The 18822-nt window shown below is 46.9% G+C and overlaps 1 protein-coding gene across 1 annotated transcript in view; it reads left to right on the top strand.

Moving 5' to 3' along the window:
• The first annotated feature begins 18159 nt into the window (after positions 1-18159).
• The window catches only part of LOC119462784 (uncharacterized), a 45470-nt gene continuing 44807 nt past the window's right edge, over positions 18160-18822 (top strand). The window contains exon 1 of the mRNA XM_049672939.1: positions 18160-18204. The gene's annotated coding sequence lies outside the window, so the exon portion shown is untranslated. The remainder of the gene's footprint in view (positions 18205-18822) is intronic.

Raw genomic sequence — 18822 nt, 5'->3', positions numbered from 1 at the left:
TACATCAATATCCTTAAACGAACGGCCAGAATTAACACACCAATTGTCCAGCTTTAAGCAGTTAGATCAATATTTTTTTTCGTACTTCTTTATTTTACTGGTGCTGGCAGAGATTAGGGTGGGGGGGAGGTGGGACGGGAGCTCTTCCTTGGCTTCTCCTCCGGATCTACCGGTGCTATGGATACTAACACAATATATATTTGCGCACAGGGACTTTTCAATGTGACCTCTTAATATTTGCAGTATGTAGAGCCAGGACCATGTAGAGCCGGGACCACCAGTACAGCAGGCTAAGCATATACTTTATTGATATTAGACTGTGATTCAGAGCAGGGCTCGTCTTGTGTTTCTTGCCTACGTCCGCGTCTTTGCGCGCTGCAACGAAGTTACGCTGTGCCTGCCACTTGGTGACACTTCCTTCTCATAAAACATGCGTCATACATGTTGTGACCACGGAGGCTTCAATATCACCCCGTAATTAATGCACTCTCCTAGTTTATATATACAGGGTGTCCCAGCTATCACGCAACACGATTTTAAAAAAGAGGAACGGCGTTACGCGAAGCAAATCTAGTGCGTATTCTTTCCAGTATGGCTGAGTAACCACCAGTAATTTTTTCGTTACTGAGATTTAGGTAATTCCAATTCATTATGTAAATCGAGAAGTACCGTCCTAATTATCAAAGTGCCAATGAGAAAATTGTAGAGCAACATGAAAAACTACCGATACAGCTTTCTGTTGCTCAGTACGTGCTACATAAATGTGTTTTTCCGAGTGTGAAAGGAGCCCGCGAATACACGCAGAATTTCGCGCGACTGGTCACTCGAGGCACTTTGCGTGTATTAACGGGCTTGTTTCACGCTCGGAAAAACACAAAAATGTAGCACGTATTGAGCAACAGAAAGCTGTATTCGGAGTTTTTCATGCTTCTCTACAATTTTCTCATTGACACTTTGACAATTAGGACGGTACTTCTCAAGTTAGATAATTAGTTACAATTAGCTAATTAACTCTCAGTAACGAAAAAATTACTGGTGGCTACTCCACTGCACTGGAAACAATACGCACTAGGTTTGTACGCGTAACGCCGTTCCTCTTTTTTTTAATTGTGCTGACTGATAGCTGGGACACCCTGTATATATATATATATATATATATATATATATATATATATCATACGAAGCCAACAAACATAGACCCCAAGGACAACACAGGGGAAATTACTTGCACTCACTAAGCGAATCAAAAAAAGATAAATTAAAGGAAATTAAACTGGATGCAAAAACAACTTGCCGCTGGTGCGGAACGATCCCACGTCTTTGCATTACGCGTGCGACGCTCTTACCATTGAGCTACCGCGGCGCAGTTTTCCCATCCACTTTCTTGGATATTTATGTTTTACTACTGCAAGTAAGTGCAAGTGTCCTTGGTGTCTATGTTTGTTGGCTTCCCATGATATGATTATTAATAATCGGTCCCCTCGGTTCCCTTTCTTTTCGTTCACTACATAACGAGGGTCTGGAATCCGGCAACATTGATGCCTTCAGGTATGTGGGTTTATTGACCAGTTGCCTTCACCCAAAAAGATCGCGTACTCGTGACGTCTGCGGCAGAAATGATGTGTCACATCCGCCGCTTTGTGAGTGATGGCGCTGGCTAACACTCCCAGGGTTAGTTCTAGAAGTAAAACATAAATATCCCAGAAAGTGGATGGGAAAACTGCGCAGTGGTAGCTCAATGCTAAGAGCACCGCACGTTTAATGCGAAGACGTACGAAGACGTATATATATATATATATATTGCGACGAGGTTTATTGTCGTCGATAACGTTCTAGGAACGCTAGGTACAGGTAGGCAATGCAAGGGCTGTTTGTAGCACAGGGTTCTCTCGCGATCACGGCACGGTCCTTCGTCTTCTTCTTCAGTCGGCACATACCCAGGGGCGCCTCTGCTTCATTACAATGCCCCGGGAGCGAAGCATAGCCACCCTGGCGACTCAGGGCGCTGAGAAAATGAGTGGGTCGTAATACGGTTTCAGGCGGTTGACATGTACTGTCTCTCGCCCACGACGACGCAGGTCTGGTGACACTGTGAGCGGCTCAACGATGTAGTTGACCGGTGAAGTGGCATTGATGATACGGTACGGACCGTGATAACGCGCCAGGAGTTTGGAAGAGAGGCCAGGAATGTGGGCTGGTATCCAAAGCCAAACAAGCGAACCGGGAGCAAAGCTGGGTGGTGGTTGATGAGTATGGTCATGTCGTGTCTTTTGACGTTCTTGAGTCTCGCTAGTGAGGGAACGTGCCAGCTGACGGCAATCTTCAGCATACTTGGCGACTTCGGAAAGTGGAGTGTACTCTGCGGCATCAGGTTGGTACGGCAGTATGGTGTCCAAAGGGCAGGAAGGTTCTCGGCCATACACAAGGAAAAACGGGGAAAAGCCGGTAGTCGCTTGCGTCGCGGTGTTGTATGCGAACGTGACAAAGGGGAGTACGGTGTCCCAGTTGGAGTGGTCGGATGAAATATACATTCGCAACATGTCGCCAAGTGTGCGATTGAACCGTTCGGTCAAGCCGTTGGTTTGGGGATGGTATGCGGTCGATTTTCGGTGAATGATCCTGCACTCCGTGAGGAGGGCTTCGACACCCTCCGACAAGAAGACACGGCCCCTATCACTCAGTAGTTCTCGGGGAGCACCGTGGCGAAGAACAAAATTGCGAAGGATGAAAAACCCAACTTCACGTGCGGTCGCTGCCGGCAGAGCTGCAGTCTCAGCGTAGCGAGTAAGATGATCTACGCCGACAATAATCCACCGATTTCCACACCCGCTGCATGGAAGAGGGCCGTAGAGGTCGATGCCGACGCGGTCGAACGGACGAGCCGGGCATGGTAGCGGCTGCAATGGTCCTGTGAAACGGTGTGTAGGTGTCTTGCCCTGTTGGCAAGTAGTACAAGCCTGAATGTACTTTTGCACAAAGTTGTACATGCCTCGCCAATAATAGCGCTGACGCAACCTTGTGTAAGTTTTGAGGACGCCGGCATGAGCGCTTAGGGGATCAGCGTGAAAAGATGCGCAGATGTCAGAGCGCATATGACGAGGTATAGCAAGGAGCCATTTCCGACCGTCCGGCATATAGTTGCGGCGATATAGAATGTTGTCTCGCACGGAAAAGTGGGTTGCTTGGCGACGCAGTGCTCGTGTCGAAGGGACATCAGACGGAGCGGCAAGGTAGTCAAGTAACATTGCAAGTGTTGGGTCCTTGCGCTGCTCTGTGTGCATGTCGGTGATGGCCAATGGTGACAGGGTGGACGCGGAGTCTGACAAAGACGCCAAGTCAGGTGTCAGTGGGGAGCGGGAGAGCGCATCAGCGTCGGAGTGCTTGCGACCGGAGCGGTACATGACGCGGATATCGTACTCTTGCAAGCGAAGCGCCCAACGTCCTAAGCGTCCCGACGGGTCTTTCAAGGAAGAAAGCCAACAAAGGGCATGGTGGTCTGTAACTACGGCGAAAGAACGGCCGTAAAGGTATGGACGAAACTTGCTTAGTGCCCAGATGATCGCCAGGCACTCCTTTTCTGTCACTGAGTAATTCAATTCTGCTTTCTTTAGAGTACGGCTAGCATAAGCGACGACGTATTCATCATAGCCAGCTTTCCGTTGCGCTAAGACCGCACCAAGGCCAACTCCGCTGGCGTCAGTGTGAACTTCCGTAGGAGCAGCAGGGTCGTAATGGCGAAGAATCGGTGGTGAGGTCAACAAGTGGCGCAACTGCTGAAATGCCGCATCACATTCAGGTGACCACGCTGCTATACCGTTACTGTCGGAAAGTAAACTTGTCAAGGGCGCCATGATGGATGCGAAGTTGCGTACGAAGCGACGAAAATACGAACACAAGCCAATAAAACTTCTGAGGGTTTTGATAGACGTGGGCGTAGGGAAGTCTGCAACGGCGCGGAGCTTGTCTGGGTCCGGGAGGACGCCGTCCTTTGAGACTACGTGACCCAAGATGGTTAACTTGCTTGCAGCAAAACGGCACTTTTTGAGGTTGAGCTGTAGGCCGGCAGAGGCGAGACAGGTCAGAATGTCATGCAGGCGAGCGAGGTGTGTCGGAAAATCGGTTGAGAAGACGACGATGTCGTCGAGGTAGCATAAACATGTCTTCCATTTGTGGCCGCGAAGGATGGTATCGATCATACGCTCAAAAGTAGCAGGCGCGTTGCACAAACCGAAGGGCATGACGTTAAACTCGTAGAGGCCATCGGGTGTAACGAATGCGGTTTTCGGACGGTCAGGTTCGGCCATTGGAACTTGCCAGTACCCGGAGCGCAGATCCAAGGAAGTGAAATATTCTGCGCCTTGCAAGCAGTCGAGAGCGTCATCGATTCGAGGCAGTGGATAAACGTCTTTTCTTGTTATCTTGTTGAGGCGTCTGTAGTCGACACAAAAACGAATGGAGCCATCTTTTTTTCTTACCAACACGACAGGTGACGACCAAGGACTTTGAGAAGGACGGATGACTTCACGTTTGAGCATGTCGTCCACTTGCTCTGTGATGACTCGTCGCTCTTTGGCCGATACACGATACGGGCGCTGTCGCAAGGGGGAGTGGGAACCGGTGTCGATGGTGTGAGAAACACCGGTGGCACGGCCCAATGACGTCTGATGGCAGTCGAAAGAAGAAAGAAACTTGTGAAGGAGAGCGAGGAGTTGGCGGCGATGAGATGGGGAAAGAGCAGGGTCGATGGCGTTGTCAAAACACACTGAAGACGATGAGTCTGAGACAGAAGCGATGGCGTCAACGTAACAACGGTGGGAGTCGGTAGGAACATCGAGATCGTCAACGTAGTCGACCGCCTGCAAGTATCCTAGGGTCTCTCCACGCAGTAGGCTGATCGGGTACTGGTAGTAGTTGGTGACCAGCATAACAGTTGACCCAGATGTTATAGTCAGCACGGCAAACGGAAGAACGATGCCCTTGCGCTGAGCAAACACATCGGACGGCGTGAACACTACAGTGGCGTCAGAGTCAGCAGCAGACGACAGGACAACAGCCATCGACGACTCAGGGGGTATGGTTGTGTCGGCATCAACAATGAGTTTATCGGCAACGCGAGGAGAGCCAGTCGGCAGTGATTCACATAGTGGTAAAAGCGAAACTTCTGCACGCGAACAGTCAATGACAGCATGATGACGGGACAGAAAATCCCAACCAAGGATGAGGTCATGAGAGCACGATGGTAGCACGAAACACTCGATTATGTACAGAACTTCGTTGATGACAACACGGGCCGTGCATACAGCTGAAGGGTGAATTCGCTGCGCGCTGGCAGTGGCGAGCACCAGGCCAGAGGGAGCTGTAGTCACTTTTCGGAGTTTGCGACGAAGGTTCTCGTGAATGACCGAAACGGCGGCTCCGGTATCGACTAGCGCAACTGCGGGTACTCCCTCTACAAAAACAGTAATAACATTTTGCGGCGAAGATGGAGGTCTTGAGAACGTCGACGTATTAGCAGTTCTTGCCTCAGGAACTGCACCAGTCAGTTTCCCGCTTCAGTGGGAGCTCGACGACGCAGGGGCGAAATCGAACGCCGACGAGGGGAAGGGGAACGACGAGTTTCTGATCGGCGATCAGTTTCAAGACGTCTCGGTGAAAATGGAGACGCGGCGGCGTATTGTGGTGCGTAGGTGGGCGTTTCAAAGGTGGTAGGCGTTGTTGGGGTGCGGCGGCGACAGAAGCGCGCCACATGGCCAGCAATGCCGCAGGCGAAGCAGATAGGCCGGTTGTCTTCAGTGCGCCACGTCGAGGTTGGACGAAAAAACTGTGGTGACGGTCGGGCAACTGGAAATGAAGCCGGATGCATGGGCGATGAAAAGGAAGCTGGCGGCGGAGGAGGCCGTGCAACCACGGCTGCGTAACTGAGTGGCAGCGACGTAGGGTGAGTGGGAAAGTCGGCATATGGCAGCGGCACACTCATAGGATTGGGTGGGGAGGTTGTAGGAGCAGCAGGAAGCGCTTCCGATATCTGATTGCGGATGGCTTGCTGTAGCGTTGGAGTCAAAGCTGCCGAAGGTGAGTCGCTGTGAGGCAGCAGCGATAGCTGCCTGGCCACTTCTTCACGAATGAAATCTTTTATATGTTGCGATAGGGTCGAGTTGGGGAGAAGGTCGGCAGAAACCGCAACGCTCGAGACGGAATCGGCGAGCTGAATGTTTTGGCGAGCGATGGAACGTTGGCGGCGCAGCTCGTCAAAGCTCTGACATAGGTTCGTAAGGACGGATACGCTGGTTGGGCTTTTTGCCAGCAGCATCTGGAATGCGCCGTCCTCTATGCCCTTGAGGATATGCTTAATCTTGTCATCCTCTGACATGGTGGGATTTACCCGCTTGCACAAATCGAGAACATCCTCGATGTAGCTGGTAAATGTCTCTCCAGGCTGCTGTGCGCGCTGGCGCAGACGCTGTTCAGCGCGTAGCTTACGCACAGCTGGGCGATCAAACACTTCGGCGAAAAGGGTCTTAAATGCTGACCAGCTTGAAAAGTCTGATTCGTGGTTGAAGAACCACAGTTTGGCTACGTCGGCGAGGTAGAAGGACACATAGGACAGCTTAGCCTGGTCGTCCCATTTGTTATGGGCACTTACACGTTCGTACGATGAGAGCCAGGCTTCCACGTCGTGTTCGGCGGTCCCACTGAAAATGGGTGGATCGCGATGAAGAGGGACGCCGGCGCAGACGACAGTGGCAGCCGGTGGTGCAGGCGACGAAGTAGCTGGATCAGGCATAGTGCAGGGCGATCGGGTTGGTGTTGGCAGGGTTCGAGTGCGGAGCTCCAGGACGAGGCGAAGGATCTCAGCAACCTCCACCAAATGCGACGAGGTTTATTGTCGTCGATAACGTTCTAAGAACGCTAGGTACAGGTAGGCAATACAAGGGCTGTTTGTAAGCACAGGGTTCTCTCGCGATCACGGCACGGTCCTTCGTCTTCTTCTTCAGTCGGCACATACCCAGGGGCGCCTCTGCTTCATTACAATATATATATATATATATATATATATATATATATATATATATATATATATATATATATACGCTACCACGCAGGAGCACCTGGGCACTGTAGGCACACCAGGGTATCCATAAATATGCGTTGGACACTGTCGACATTGCATTCAGTGTAGTGGAGCTGCTATGGTCCTTGTCCTCCGGTATGCTAATTCACGATTAACCGTATTTCAAGTTATCTGCTCATCAAGCAACATCTTATTAACATTATCTTATTAGTAAGAGCACCTTCTTCTCGTTCGCTACTATGAACGAGAAGGGGGACCGAGGTGCCTGCTTCTTGTTAGTCACAGCCATGAACGCTACGGTCATTTATATCCGCATAAACTTAGCGTATCTTGCCCATGCAATGTGGCCCCACGACGAGAACAAGTATGTCAAGCTCAGAAAGCAACATGGCAATTGCCGCAGTTCCCAAAATCTGCCGACCATAACACCTCAGACACCCACACGTCATTGTGCCTTCCACATTAAGTTAGAGCCATATACAGGAACTCTACTCCGAATGAAGCGGCATCTTTACTGTTCTCTCAGCGTTATTTATTTATTTATTTATTTATTTATTTATTTATTTATTTATTTATTTATTTATTTATTTATTTATTTATTTATTTATTTATTTATTTATTTATTTATTTATTTATTTTCATTCCTTAGCCTTCTTCCCTCTGCGAAGAGTAGCACACCGGACACGCGTCTGGTTAACCTCCCTGCCTTTCCTTTCTGTCTCTCTCTCACCTGGATATTCATAAACATGCGCGACACAACATTCAACTGCCGCGTTCCTAATTTGCCAATTTGTTACGAAATTTGATTAGGTTCAGCCTTTACGTCGTATGAGTCCTTAAAGGCTTAGCGATGACTTTCCTATCCCTCAAACCAGAAAAAGAATTGCAGAGAGCCAATGGAAGGCCTTAAGTTTCTACCAAAGCAAAGAGGTCTCCACATGCGATAACAGCGATGACGGCTCGACGACTGACACGCCACAACGCCGGTATCGGTTTCCGCGGGTGGAAAATTGCAGTGTTTTATTCGTGACTTCTGCCAAGGAAAGCTGATTGTTATTTACATGGTGGTTACATCTGATACAGAAGCGACCAGTGCTGGAAAAACTATGACTTTCACGCTAAATCCCCAAAGCCGAATCTGCGATCTTCAATTCCTTCGCAAAAACTCAGCGCATTTCCCATTCCCCGTGTTCTCGCTGCTTGCCTCGCCAGAAGATGTCAGTACTTTTCAGTGCTTGAAACGGGAAACGGTGTCGCCGAAACACTGAGTGACTTCGCGCGAAAATAAAGTCTCATTTTCTCTCCTTCGGTCTGACATTTCGCAAAGCGTAGGCAGGATCTGCCGCCAAGTTGCGTCTGTTGACCACCTTTCCTATCCGTGCCATTCTTTCTCGTCAGTCTTGCGAAGTTACGATCACGCTGCCTTTCGCTTGCTTTCTTCAAAGTGTAGGCTCTTTGTTTTCTGTCTTCCTCCATTCACTGCTAGCAATGACAGCCAGAGAAGGTCAGTATTTTATATTTAACTCCACTAAGTGGTAACGAAGTGAATAACGGTGGCGCATATATCTCGTGAAATTAATTTACTTTACGCCCCTCCCGTGAGCGCATGTCGCTCGGATACGTTACTGTAATCTGTCCATTTCCTTTTTTTTTTTTTTTTGTGCATTTATTTGCCACTAGGGCTTATTTTTACTACTTCCTGAGCGAGTTGGTGATTTATATTGTGTAGGAATGCACTAGACCAGGCTGCCTGTGTGCAAAGCACGCACAACATCTCGCTTTCTTGTTTATGCGTTACTCCGAGTTCGTGTTTTCCAGTGCATCCCTGCACAGTCAGTACTTTTTTTTTGTGGTTCTCGCATATCTAGGGCACCCTGTTTTCTCATTCTGAAATCTTCTTAAAAGCATACTTTTGCTCGTTGCCAACTCCGACGTCCACATTTCAATAGGTGTACAATGTATAGATGCTTTTATGAGACAACCGCTGGACCGATTTGAGCGAAATTTGTTACACTTGAGAAAAAAAACTACATTCTTGTGACCGTAGCAAGTAAAATTTCATTTCGGACCGTAAATTTTTACACAAATTCCAAAAATTAGGAAGTTTTAAAAAACTTCGAGCACGAATCTAGCAAATCTGTAGCTTTTCACCAAAAACAGATATCGCAGTTCGGTAAATTTTACACGTTAGAGCATCCCAAGCAGACAAATTTTGTATAATAATTCATAGCTTACGTGAAATTGTTATAATGTTGACAAGGGTATTGCAATAGTCCTACTCCCCAATGTGTTGTACCTTCGATAGTGGTGCACTATACTTCATCAGTTTTGTTCGCTTTGGACGTGTTGTTAAGTGCAGTTTAAAAAAATTGAGATCTCGTTTTTTATTGCTAAATTACAGAGTTGTGATGAACATGATAGTAGAGTTTTCTCTTCCAATACATTGGGGTGTAGGTTAAAGATCCCCAGGTGGTCTAAATTATCCTGGAGTCCCTCACTACAGCATGCCTCATAATGAGATCGTAGTTTACGCTCGTAACACCCAAGAATTTACTTTTAATTGAGTTTTCTCTTGTATTCTTGCTATTTCCAAAACATTCTAGAAATAATTGACGACCTAAATAAAGAATTCCGCTTCTTAATCCCACTAAAATTACCTTTTTCTTTTAAATCCAAGGAACCTCATCAAAATCCTACAGTGGCTGCTGAAAAAAAAAGAAATTTCGGCGCGCTCTCATATATTTATATAGAAACTCTCGATCTAAATCTTCCTCTTAAATAACAGCGTAGTTCAGGGTGAAGTGTCGAGAACTATTATAGACCATCTGGTCTTCTATGGCGGCTTCAGCACACTGATGTTCAACAGATAAAATCTCTGAGAACGGTAAAATCAGACCCGTGGCCTCTTGTTATCAGCAGCAGGACGCTATAGATACTGAATGGCGTCGTCAGCTTACGACATCTCCTTTCTCTCGGCTTCTAAGCAGGCGTTCACCTAGACAGAATAGGGCGAACCGTCGCTGTTCGAATAGCTCACAGCTTTCCGCCACTGAGGGTCGGCACTTCGTTCCACGGAGTTGTGGAATAGTATTGTGCAGTTCATTTCATTCACGCGTTTGTTTGTTTTTTTTTGTTTTTTTACATTGCTTAGTCGCTAGGGCTTATTTTTACTACTTCCTGAGCGAGTTGGTGATTAGAGACTTACCTGAAGTACGTCACTAGTAAGGACTTCAAGAGGGTAGTTCACGTGGGTGTCAACGCCACTATGAACAGGCAGGGCAGCATCGTGAGCACCACCCTCACAAAAGGTGCGGCTTGTGGAGGCGGGATGGTTAGGGTAGAAGCGCCAGGCTGCTCGTCCAGCGACATGCTGGCGGACAGTGGCCACAAGCGACGACTTGAACGAAGCTCCAGGGAGTAGGCCAAGGGGGCAGAGGACGGGGAACCAAGAAGCACATCCTCCACTTGTGACGTCAAAATAAGGGCGGGCCTTTATTGAGCCCGAGAGACGACACGGTGGAGGGCGGCATCAACAATCGGCATGAACAGCCTTCGCACAGTCCACGCTGATGATGCGCCCGCACGCGCGATGAAGTTGAAGGGCACACGCATGGTGATGATAATGTACAGTTGATGAAGAGGCGCACAATAAATGCCCACAATATGTATATATTTAGAGAGGGATAGATGTAGTGTCGAAGGTCCACACTAGGTGCCCCTAGTTGTGTGCGTCTATTAATCAAGGGATGGCGCCACCTTTAACTGTGTATATGTATATGCGAGTGCACGTTAGAATAAAGGGTCTTGTTTGGCACGAGTTGAGTGCGTTTGTTATCCTCAGTCGCACTGCGTGCCGACATGCACTACACCATGGCCCTAATATTTTTTTTTTCGAATGAGAGAGCCTTTCTGTTCACAATGTGCAATTTATCTCTTAGTTTCTTTTTTTCTATTAGAAGCATAATTACTGTAGTGCAAGAAAATGTGATCAGTGGCTTTTGCAAGTCCAAGCAAGAGCACGCAGCACGTTCGGCTTTATGTATCAAAACATATTGTGTACGCAGTGCCTAGAGGCAACCTGCTTAATACTGTTTCATTTGGGTGGCTGACACTTAGGGGGAGATTAAATTCAAAATGGATTCAGCCCTGCCACGTCCAAGAACGCTATTTAAACGTCACCGCTCCTGAAAAAGCCGCTACATGAGGCCATAGTGTTTCCTACAAAAATTACTTGAGGGAACCCTTGGTCTCTGATCGCTCGCCTACTATGGTAACGACAGGTAGTACATGAATTCGCCTTATCGTAGAGCTTGTGACTTTAGACGTTCTTGTCGCGTTATTTACTATTCCTTAAATCTCTCATTTCCAAGCACCCACAGGCTACTAAACACTGTAAAGCAACAAGCATCCGTGCACGTGCATGCATAATTATTGCGTATTGCGGCGTCTATAAGGCACTATATTGTTGTAAATTGAATTTGCAAATTCACAAAGTGATTTGAAGGCCAAACGACGAAATTTAGGCGAATTTATGCACTAACCATCATTCCTCTGCTGGCTAAAACACCATACATATTGTCACGTAGTAGTGACAGTGAAGAAAACAGTCGTAAAACTGTGTATGACGAAACTGATTCTTTATTGGGCGAACCTGTGCCCACAAAAGCAAGCTACACTCGAAGCACAACGAAAGCGGCGAACACAGCCAGCAATCGTCGAAAAATCTGATCAGCGGCGAAACGCTTCGGCTCTTATATGTGAGTCGTCGAAGGTTCCAGATTAATCCCTGGTGCCCGCGTGTCTTCCAGAAAGTTCTAGACAATTCGCGTCGCTCATACAATCAGATTACATGAACGTCGGTGACCACAGACGACGGATAGAAGCATCGATAACGTTCGAGAAGCTTCCAATGCCGGCGCGTCCTGCGCCGAGCGATAACGTTTAACATTTGTTAGCCGGTGGAAAGCGGCCACCGGTGAAAGGTAAACATGTATACGTGTCAATATTGTCCCTAATGGCACGTTGAAACGTAAACATGCATACGTGTCAATATTGTCCCTTAGACAATAGCGCCAAAGTTCCCTATCCAGATTTTTTGCGGGAACATCGGTGCATGACGCAGTTTTTTATTGACGTTCCTTACGAGTCGTAACGTAGTCGACATAGTCGTCAGAGGCTGGTTATCTGCTTAATACAATGCAGTTATTGTTGCCGTTTTAAACGCACAAGCACTTCGGGGCTAGCTTCCCTACTAACTTCTTGTTAAATTCATTCACAGAACATACGTTACCACTGCAACGTTCGAAAGAAGACCTGGATAACGAGAGACAGTTTTTCAACCAAGCCACAATTTATCTGCCATTCTGGCAATGCAAATGAACAATATCTACTTCTTCTTGTGCCAACAGTCTAGGACACACATCCGCAATGAAAGATAAGAAATGTGTGTCGATTATAGCAGACACCCGGCAGACAAATACTACGGCCGCTGGATAAAAAAAAAAGGTACCTTTTTTTTATCTGGATAAAAAAACTGGACTGGGTAAAAATAAAGCCCCTATATTTATAAAAGTAGCGCCATCCGCTTCCCTCCTCCTCTGTTCCACTATCGCGCTCGGCGCGACCAGCGCGATCGAGGCGCGATATCGACAGTGGCGCCGCCTGCGTCGGGCCTGCCGTGGCAGACGACAGCTAACGCGCTACCAGAGGAAATCCGAGGAAAACTTCGATCGCGCCCTGCGGAGACGTTTTTGAGGCGCGATTTTGCTTCGTCAGTCAGTAACTGGTCTTAATAATGCCGTTTTGGAAGTAGCAACGCGACGATGCGAGACGGCGCAAATATCAAGTGTGCAGCAAGCGTTTGCGCACGCCGGATGGTAAACAAAAAAAAAGCCTTTTGCCCTCGCCTTGTCGGTTGCGGCAACTTAAGGCGCGGCAGCATGCCATCACAACGAAGTTCTTGTCCCTAACACGTTTGATCCGTTTGTGCGTACAGCACTTTCGTCGCACAGGCCCGAGAATGGCAGTCGGAGCGCGCTGGAAAGAAAAAAATATACAAAAGCGCGACGCGAACTTCCACGTGACACGGATTGGCCAATGGGGGAGCGGAGGAGGCTGGGGTGACAGGAGGCGGCTAAGAGAGGGCGAGGAGGAAGCGCCGGGGTGAGCGCGGTGGCGGCAAGATCTAAGAATGGCGCTACTTTTATAAATATAGGGGCTTTAGATAAAAAAGGTACCTTTTTTTTATCCAGCGGCCGTGCAAATACACAAATACTTCGACGCACGCGCCGTCGGCTGCTCTCTTTGGAGCATGCGCAGAATGACCCCCAACCCGCGCGTTGCTTTGAACGGCTGTCTGCGACCGTCGACATTGTCTAGTACACTCTACGTCGACGAAGCGGCGTGGGCGCCATCTTAGAGCGCAGCTCGTAGGCGCCCGTTTACTGCAGCGATGCAACGCCGACAGCGTAACCGAGCGAACGACCTCAGCGAAAGTTGAAAGCGAACGCGGACCGCAGCGGGAGATGAAAGACACGAGGAGGAAAGCGGAGAGGAGGGTGCAGCGGAACCATCAAGCGGAAAGCGGAGGAGGGTATGGCGAAAGCGTGAGACAAAAACGAACGCGCATCGCAGCACCAACGAGGCGACGCGCAGAGCTGCTGCCGACGCCGCCCGCGTTTCCCCACGTCCGCTCCGAACGCGCGCGGTGTCCGTGACGGCAGCCGATGCCTCTGGCGGTGGCTCGGCAGGTTTCGACCAGAGAACTGGACACTCGTCGAGTAGCGTCGGAAGTCGTTGCCTCTTCTCGCCTCGCAACGTTTCAAGTGCAATGGTAAACTCGGCGGAAATGCAGTTCCACTCAACGTGAAAGCTGGGGAAGTGCGGAGCTGTGATTCGCCGGTGCTTCCCTTGTGTTTTCCTTGTGCTTATCTTGTTTTATCCTCTCTTGCGCTGCGCCGGTATTAGCCGGACGTGTTAGAAGCGATTTTAACGAATTTTTGTTAGTTAATTCAAATAATTGATGAGTATTCCTGTATTTTATAGTATTCTGAATCTAGTTAGTTTTATTTTACCCGGTTCTGCGCTGGTATTGGTTTGTTTTGGCCCTCTTGTGCGCTTGTGTTTTCTGAGCGTGACGACATGACACATGACATATTAGACGCCGACAGACCGGGCCCCTAAAGTGCTCCGCACTTAAAAAAGTAACGAACTTCCCAATGAATGATATTGCAAAAAAAAAGAGTTTAACAAGTGGAGTGACCAACATCCGAAAAATTGCAACAAAACAGCTACAGGAAATACAGACCCACTCTGAGAAGTGACATTTCGACTATTGCTTGCTAAAATAGAAAATGTGGAATCTGAGGGGAAAAAATAATCACGAAGCAAACACATTAGTTTTTCTTACCTTACCATGTTCGTTTTCTTTTTAACAACACTTTTGTAGCCCCTTTATCGTTTGCTTAACCTCTTCTTCATTTTGGACACCTCACGCCATGCACACCCGGATGTAACAAAATGACAAAGACAAAGAAGTCAATTCTTTGTTTTGTCGTTTTCATATATCCGGGTAGACACTAGTTATTCTTTATAACGTAAAAGAGTCACAGAAGTGCCATTTTTTTATTTTTAGCTTAGTAAACTCACGGTTTTGAAACTCAAGTTGTTCTGAAAGCGCTTCTAAACCTCAGCCTCGAAGCTTATTGGCTCATCTTAAAGTCTAATTAAAGTGCTCTTGTCCTTTTTTTATGACTGTATCGCCGTCCGCTCATGCTATCTGTTCCTTCATGTCTTTGTTAGCGCGAAAGCAACAGCCTCTCTGTGCGAATTCATTAGACACATTTCCTTTGAAAGCCAGTAGCTTCGGTCATCCGGTTTGGCCAGTTTCACTGCCAAAAGGTTGTGCACTGAGGCGAAGAAGCAGAAGAAGAAGAACGGGCTCGTCCATCGGCGTTGTACACCGACAGGAACGGATCAGCGTCAGTCATGTGTAAGAGCGACAGAGAGCGGCTCGCGTTTCGTAACGCTTTCGAGACGAACTATAGTGAAGAACCGTGTTATTTAACGCTTAAATATTTTTTGAGGAATAAATGAGACAGACGAGAAAGACGCTGGGCTTGCAGCCGAGGTTTGCTGAAGCAATACCTCCGTGTGAAGGAGAGAAGGCAAGTGGAAACAGAATCAACAGCGCATGCGTGTCAACCCAAACTACGACTGAGGTAATCCGCTCCATTCTGCGAGAAGTAACGCTGAAGAAATACTAATGCAATTATTATCTTCTTGTATGCAGAAAACTTCCCAACTCGAAGAATTAGGTTTATTGCCACAGTCGTAGTTTTCGAAGAAAGACATGAGCGGGAGAGTTTGATTTGGCTTTGCCTTCTCTCCTGCGCACAGCTACACTGCGTCGATAAACCTCCGTTGTAAGTTAAGCTGTAGCGTATTTTACCGATATTTGGCACTTTTAACTCATGTACTGAGGTTAACTGCATAAGCCTGTGTGTGTGTAATTTTGTGCGTCTGTGTCTTTATTGCTAAAACTAAAATAGTGTTTGACCTGCTCTATCGCAGATTGTGGTGCGTTGACAGAAAGTGCTACAGCTGGCTTTTGGAAGCCGTGTCCGCAAAGCTATGTGTAGTCGACGCCCGTTCTTACTTTCGACGGTGCCTTTTTTTTCCTGTTTCCCAGAGCCATGCTCTGCATAGAAAAACTTGCACGTTATTCCAGAACATTTATAAATGACACAGATCTCGCCGAATAATGAACACATCCCGCCCAAACGGGCAGACACATCTGAATATGTACCCCTTCCCTCTCCCGCCATTTTAATTATGTATTAATTTGTTATGTATTTATGTCGAAGGCATTATTAGTCTATGCCATTTAGTGAACGAGTGGCGTGGCTCTATTCCCAGGCGTCTGTATTCAAGGCTTTAGACCTTCAAATTTTATACTGAGAATGTACTTTTAGCAACTGAAACTTGGAGAGAAGAAAACTCTTTTATACTGCATCTCTCAAGTCGTTTGCAGCACTGCCGAAAGTAAGATGCGTACACAGACAATATCCTTGGGCAGCAGAACAGTTCCCGGCGTCTCACCTTTATAAATATCTGAGCTCACCATTAATGGTGAGATTAGATATTTTCGTTTTTGCTTTCGTGCATGATATGTTACAGCGATACGTGACATGTTAGGAAATTTCTGCATGCACTTCTTATGCCGCGAATTCAGCCGCATCTGAGCAGACGAAACGGCGTGGATGAGTACATCTCGAGGGGCCGACGGCCTTTCTATTGGCTAAGGAGTCTCGCAGCTTTCACAGTGCCGTGAACGACTTCTGAGAACGGGTGTAAACAGGTGTTCTCTATGCAACTGAATATATTTGCATATCACCTTGAAACAGCGGCTTTCGGGCTCGACAATAGAGATAACCATATTGCCAGGTGCTGCGCCGAGCGATTAGGTGTTGCCAAGTGTTCAGGTGATACTTCAGCGAGCAGGGATTATCCTTCGCAGTCAGTGTCTCATTCAAACCAGGGCTCAGTACACTACATTTAATCCCAGCCACACCAGCGCGATATCGGCATAAACCACACGCGAGGCCGCCTTTGGGCCGAATCACGGCTTCATTAATTTTCCTTAAAACGTCTGGCAACAATGGAGGCACGTAGTTATTCATCTCGGCAACGAATGCCGACGTTAAAACTCTTTAATTTATACCGAGCGTTTCTGCGACGCCTCAGATTATTAGGAATTGGAGATTTGAGACAAAGTAACTTTTTCTTGGCCAAGCTTTATAGCATCGGCTAATATTATAATTTGCGCAATAATTTTTATACGAGTATTCTGAGAAAGAAGGGCCGGGGCTTGCCGAAATTGCCTAACTGAAGGCCGCCAGTGCTCAAAGCATTACCCTCAACTACAAACTGTGTGCCTTGGCAAATTTGTGATAAATATGTAGCCAAAATCTGCAGCAAAATGCCATTGCGGTACCCGTCAATATGTTTGGATTGGGAATGTTTACCTTGCGGAAACTGCACAGTGAATTATGAAGGAAGCAGTACTTGAGTGCTCCGAACAAAGTTTGATCCCCTGTGATTCTTTAACGTGCGCCTAAATTTCCGTACTCGAGCGTTTTTTGCATTTCTGTCCCATTTAAATGCGGCCGCACTGATCGAGAAACGAACCCGTGACCTCGCACTCAGCAGCAGAATGCCAAAGAAACTGAGCCGCAGTGTCTGGGTAAACTAACTTTTCAAATAATAACTTTAGGGGCATGTTGCATTTCAAGAGTTAAGGTCAGGCGCTACTCTAAGTGCAACGTTGTGCTATAAACATTGTCTTGCACATGTTTTTGAGAATAAGGTACTCAAGATCTGCAGCAAAAAGAATTGCCTTTTCTGTTAGTGTTTGCGCACTGTAATAAATTGCAGCACGGAAACTTTTTTAAACTGGAAGAGCAATGCATTTGACGGCACACTTAAAGTCCGTATTTTACGAAGCTGGAACGCTGGCACAAATTTTTCAATCAATGTGTTTCTCTTCGAGTGCGGTCATGTCTTCAACTCTGTAAACTCATTAGGCTCCCTAAAGTCATTAATTAAAAAATGATTATTCAACTTTGGTTAATAATACTCTTATTGACGATTATCACGGTAGTTATGCTGTCCCCACTACTTTGAAGGTCGGTCAAAAAAAATCATTTCAAATCGAATAATCTGAGAAAACTCGTGGTGAAAGAAAAAAGCCTCGAATTTCTTTTCTTTTCTTTTTTTTTTTTTTGCTGGAATGTCAGTCTCCTCATTAAGAACGCACATATCGCATGTTCGTACCGAGATCAGCTTCTGTAAGTTTAATGAAATTCCCAAAGTCATGAGACGAATGCAAGGGAGTGAGAGCCAACTGCGGATGACTACGACAGCTAAAATAGATTTATGTCGCGTGTATTTATTGTGTATTGTCTGCATGGTTTTCTACATTCTTCATGCAATAGTGACCTTTGTCTTGAGCTCTGTACTTCCGCGAATGCATTTCTCTGAACTCATGTGGTTTGAATCTTTCTCTGTGCCTGTTTCTCCCAGCGTCCCTAACCACAACGCAAGGGTTCGTCATAGTAGCCATTGTTTACGCCGTGAGTATCAACGCCTCGGTACTGTTTCGCACCTCTTAAACTCAAGACAAATGTATTTGAAGGATTTCTAGCATAGAGACATCTGGTATACGAGTCCACTTTACGCGTGATAACCATGCTTTGTTAAAAGTGGCGGAAATGTGCACCAATTAGCTACCTAATAAAACGCACAGCGACCCCCATAGTGTGAAATACAGGCTCGATAACAAAGTCAAACTTTATCTCCTTTATTGCCCAAAAAAGTGTATACATTCCAACGCCCAGCAGTCACGTCAATGCTGTGATAAAGTAAACATCCGTGATGTACGTTTAATTACTCAATCTACGGTAACAATAATTATAGAAGAAAATAAAAACTACTGATTTAACTTGAGCAATCAGCAAATAAATCATTCCCAAGACCAAACTCGCTAAAAAAAAGAAATGTTTGGTGCAACAGGGCAAACAACCAGTACACTTTCAGCAGATGTATATTCAGCCGCAGTAAATGCTGATTAAATGCCGTGATGAAAGGTCTGCTAACTGGTTGCTAGACAAACTCTCACGAAGTATATTCTATAGCTTTGAAGCCCTAAAAAATAAAACAAATAAAAATACACGGTAGTCTGCCCACGTGCA

Source organism: Dermacentor silvarum, chromosome 8 (assembly GCF_013339745.2).
Source record: "Dermacentor silvarum isolate Dsil-2018 chromosome 8, BIME_Dsil_1.4, whole genome shotgun sequence".
Taxonomy (NCBI): Eukaryota; Metazoa; Arthropoda; class Arachnida; order Ixodida; family Ixodidae; genus Dermacentor; species Dermacentor silvarum.
The sequence above is the reverse complement of the archived record's forward strand: the minus strand, read 5'-3'. Positions and strand labels throughout refer to the sequence as shown.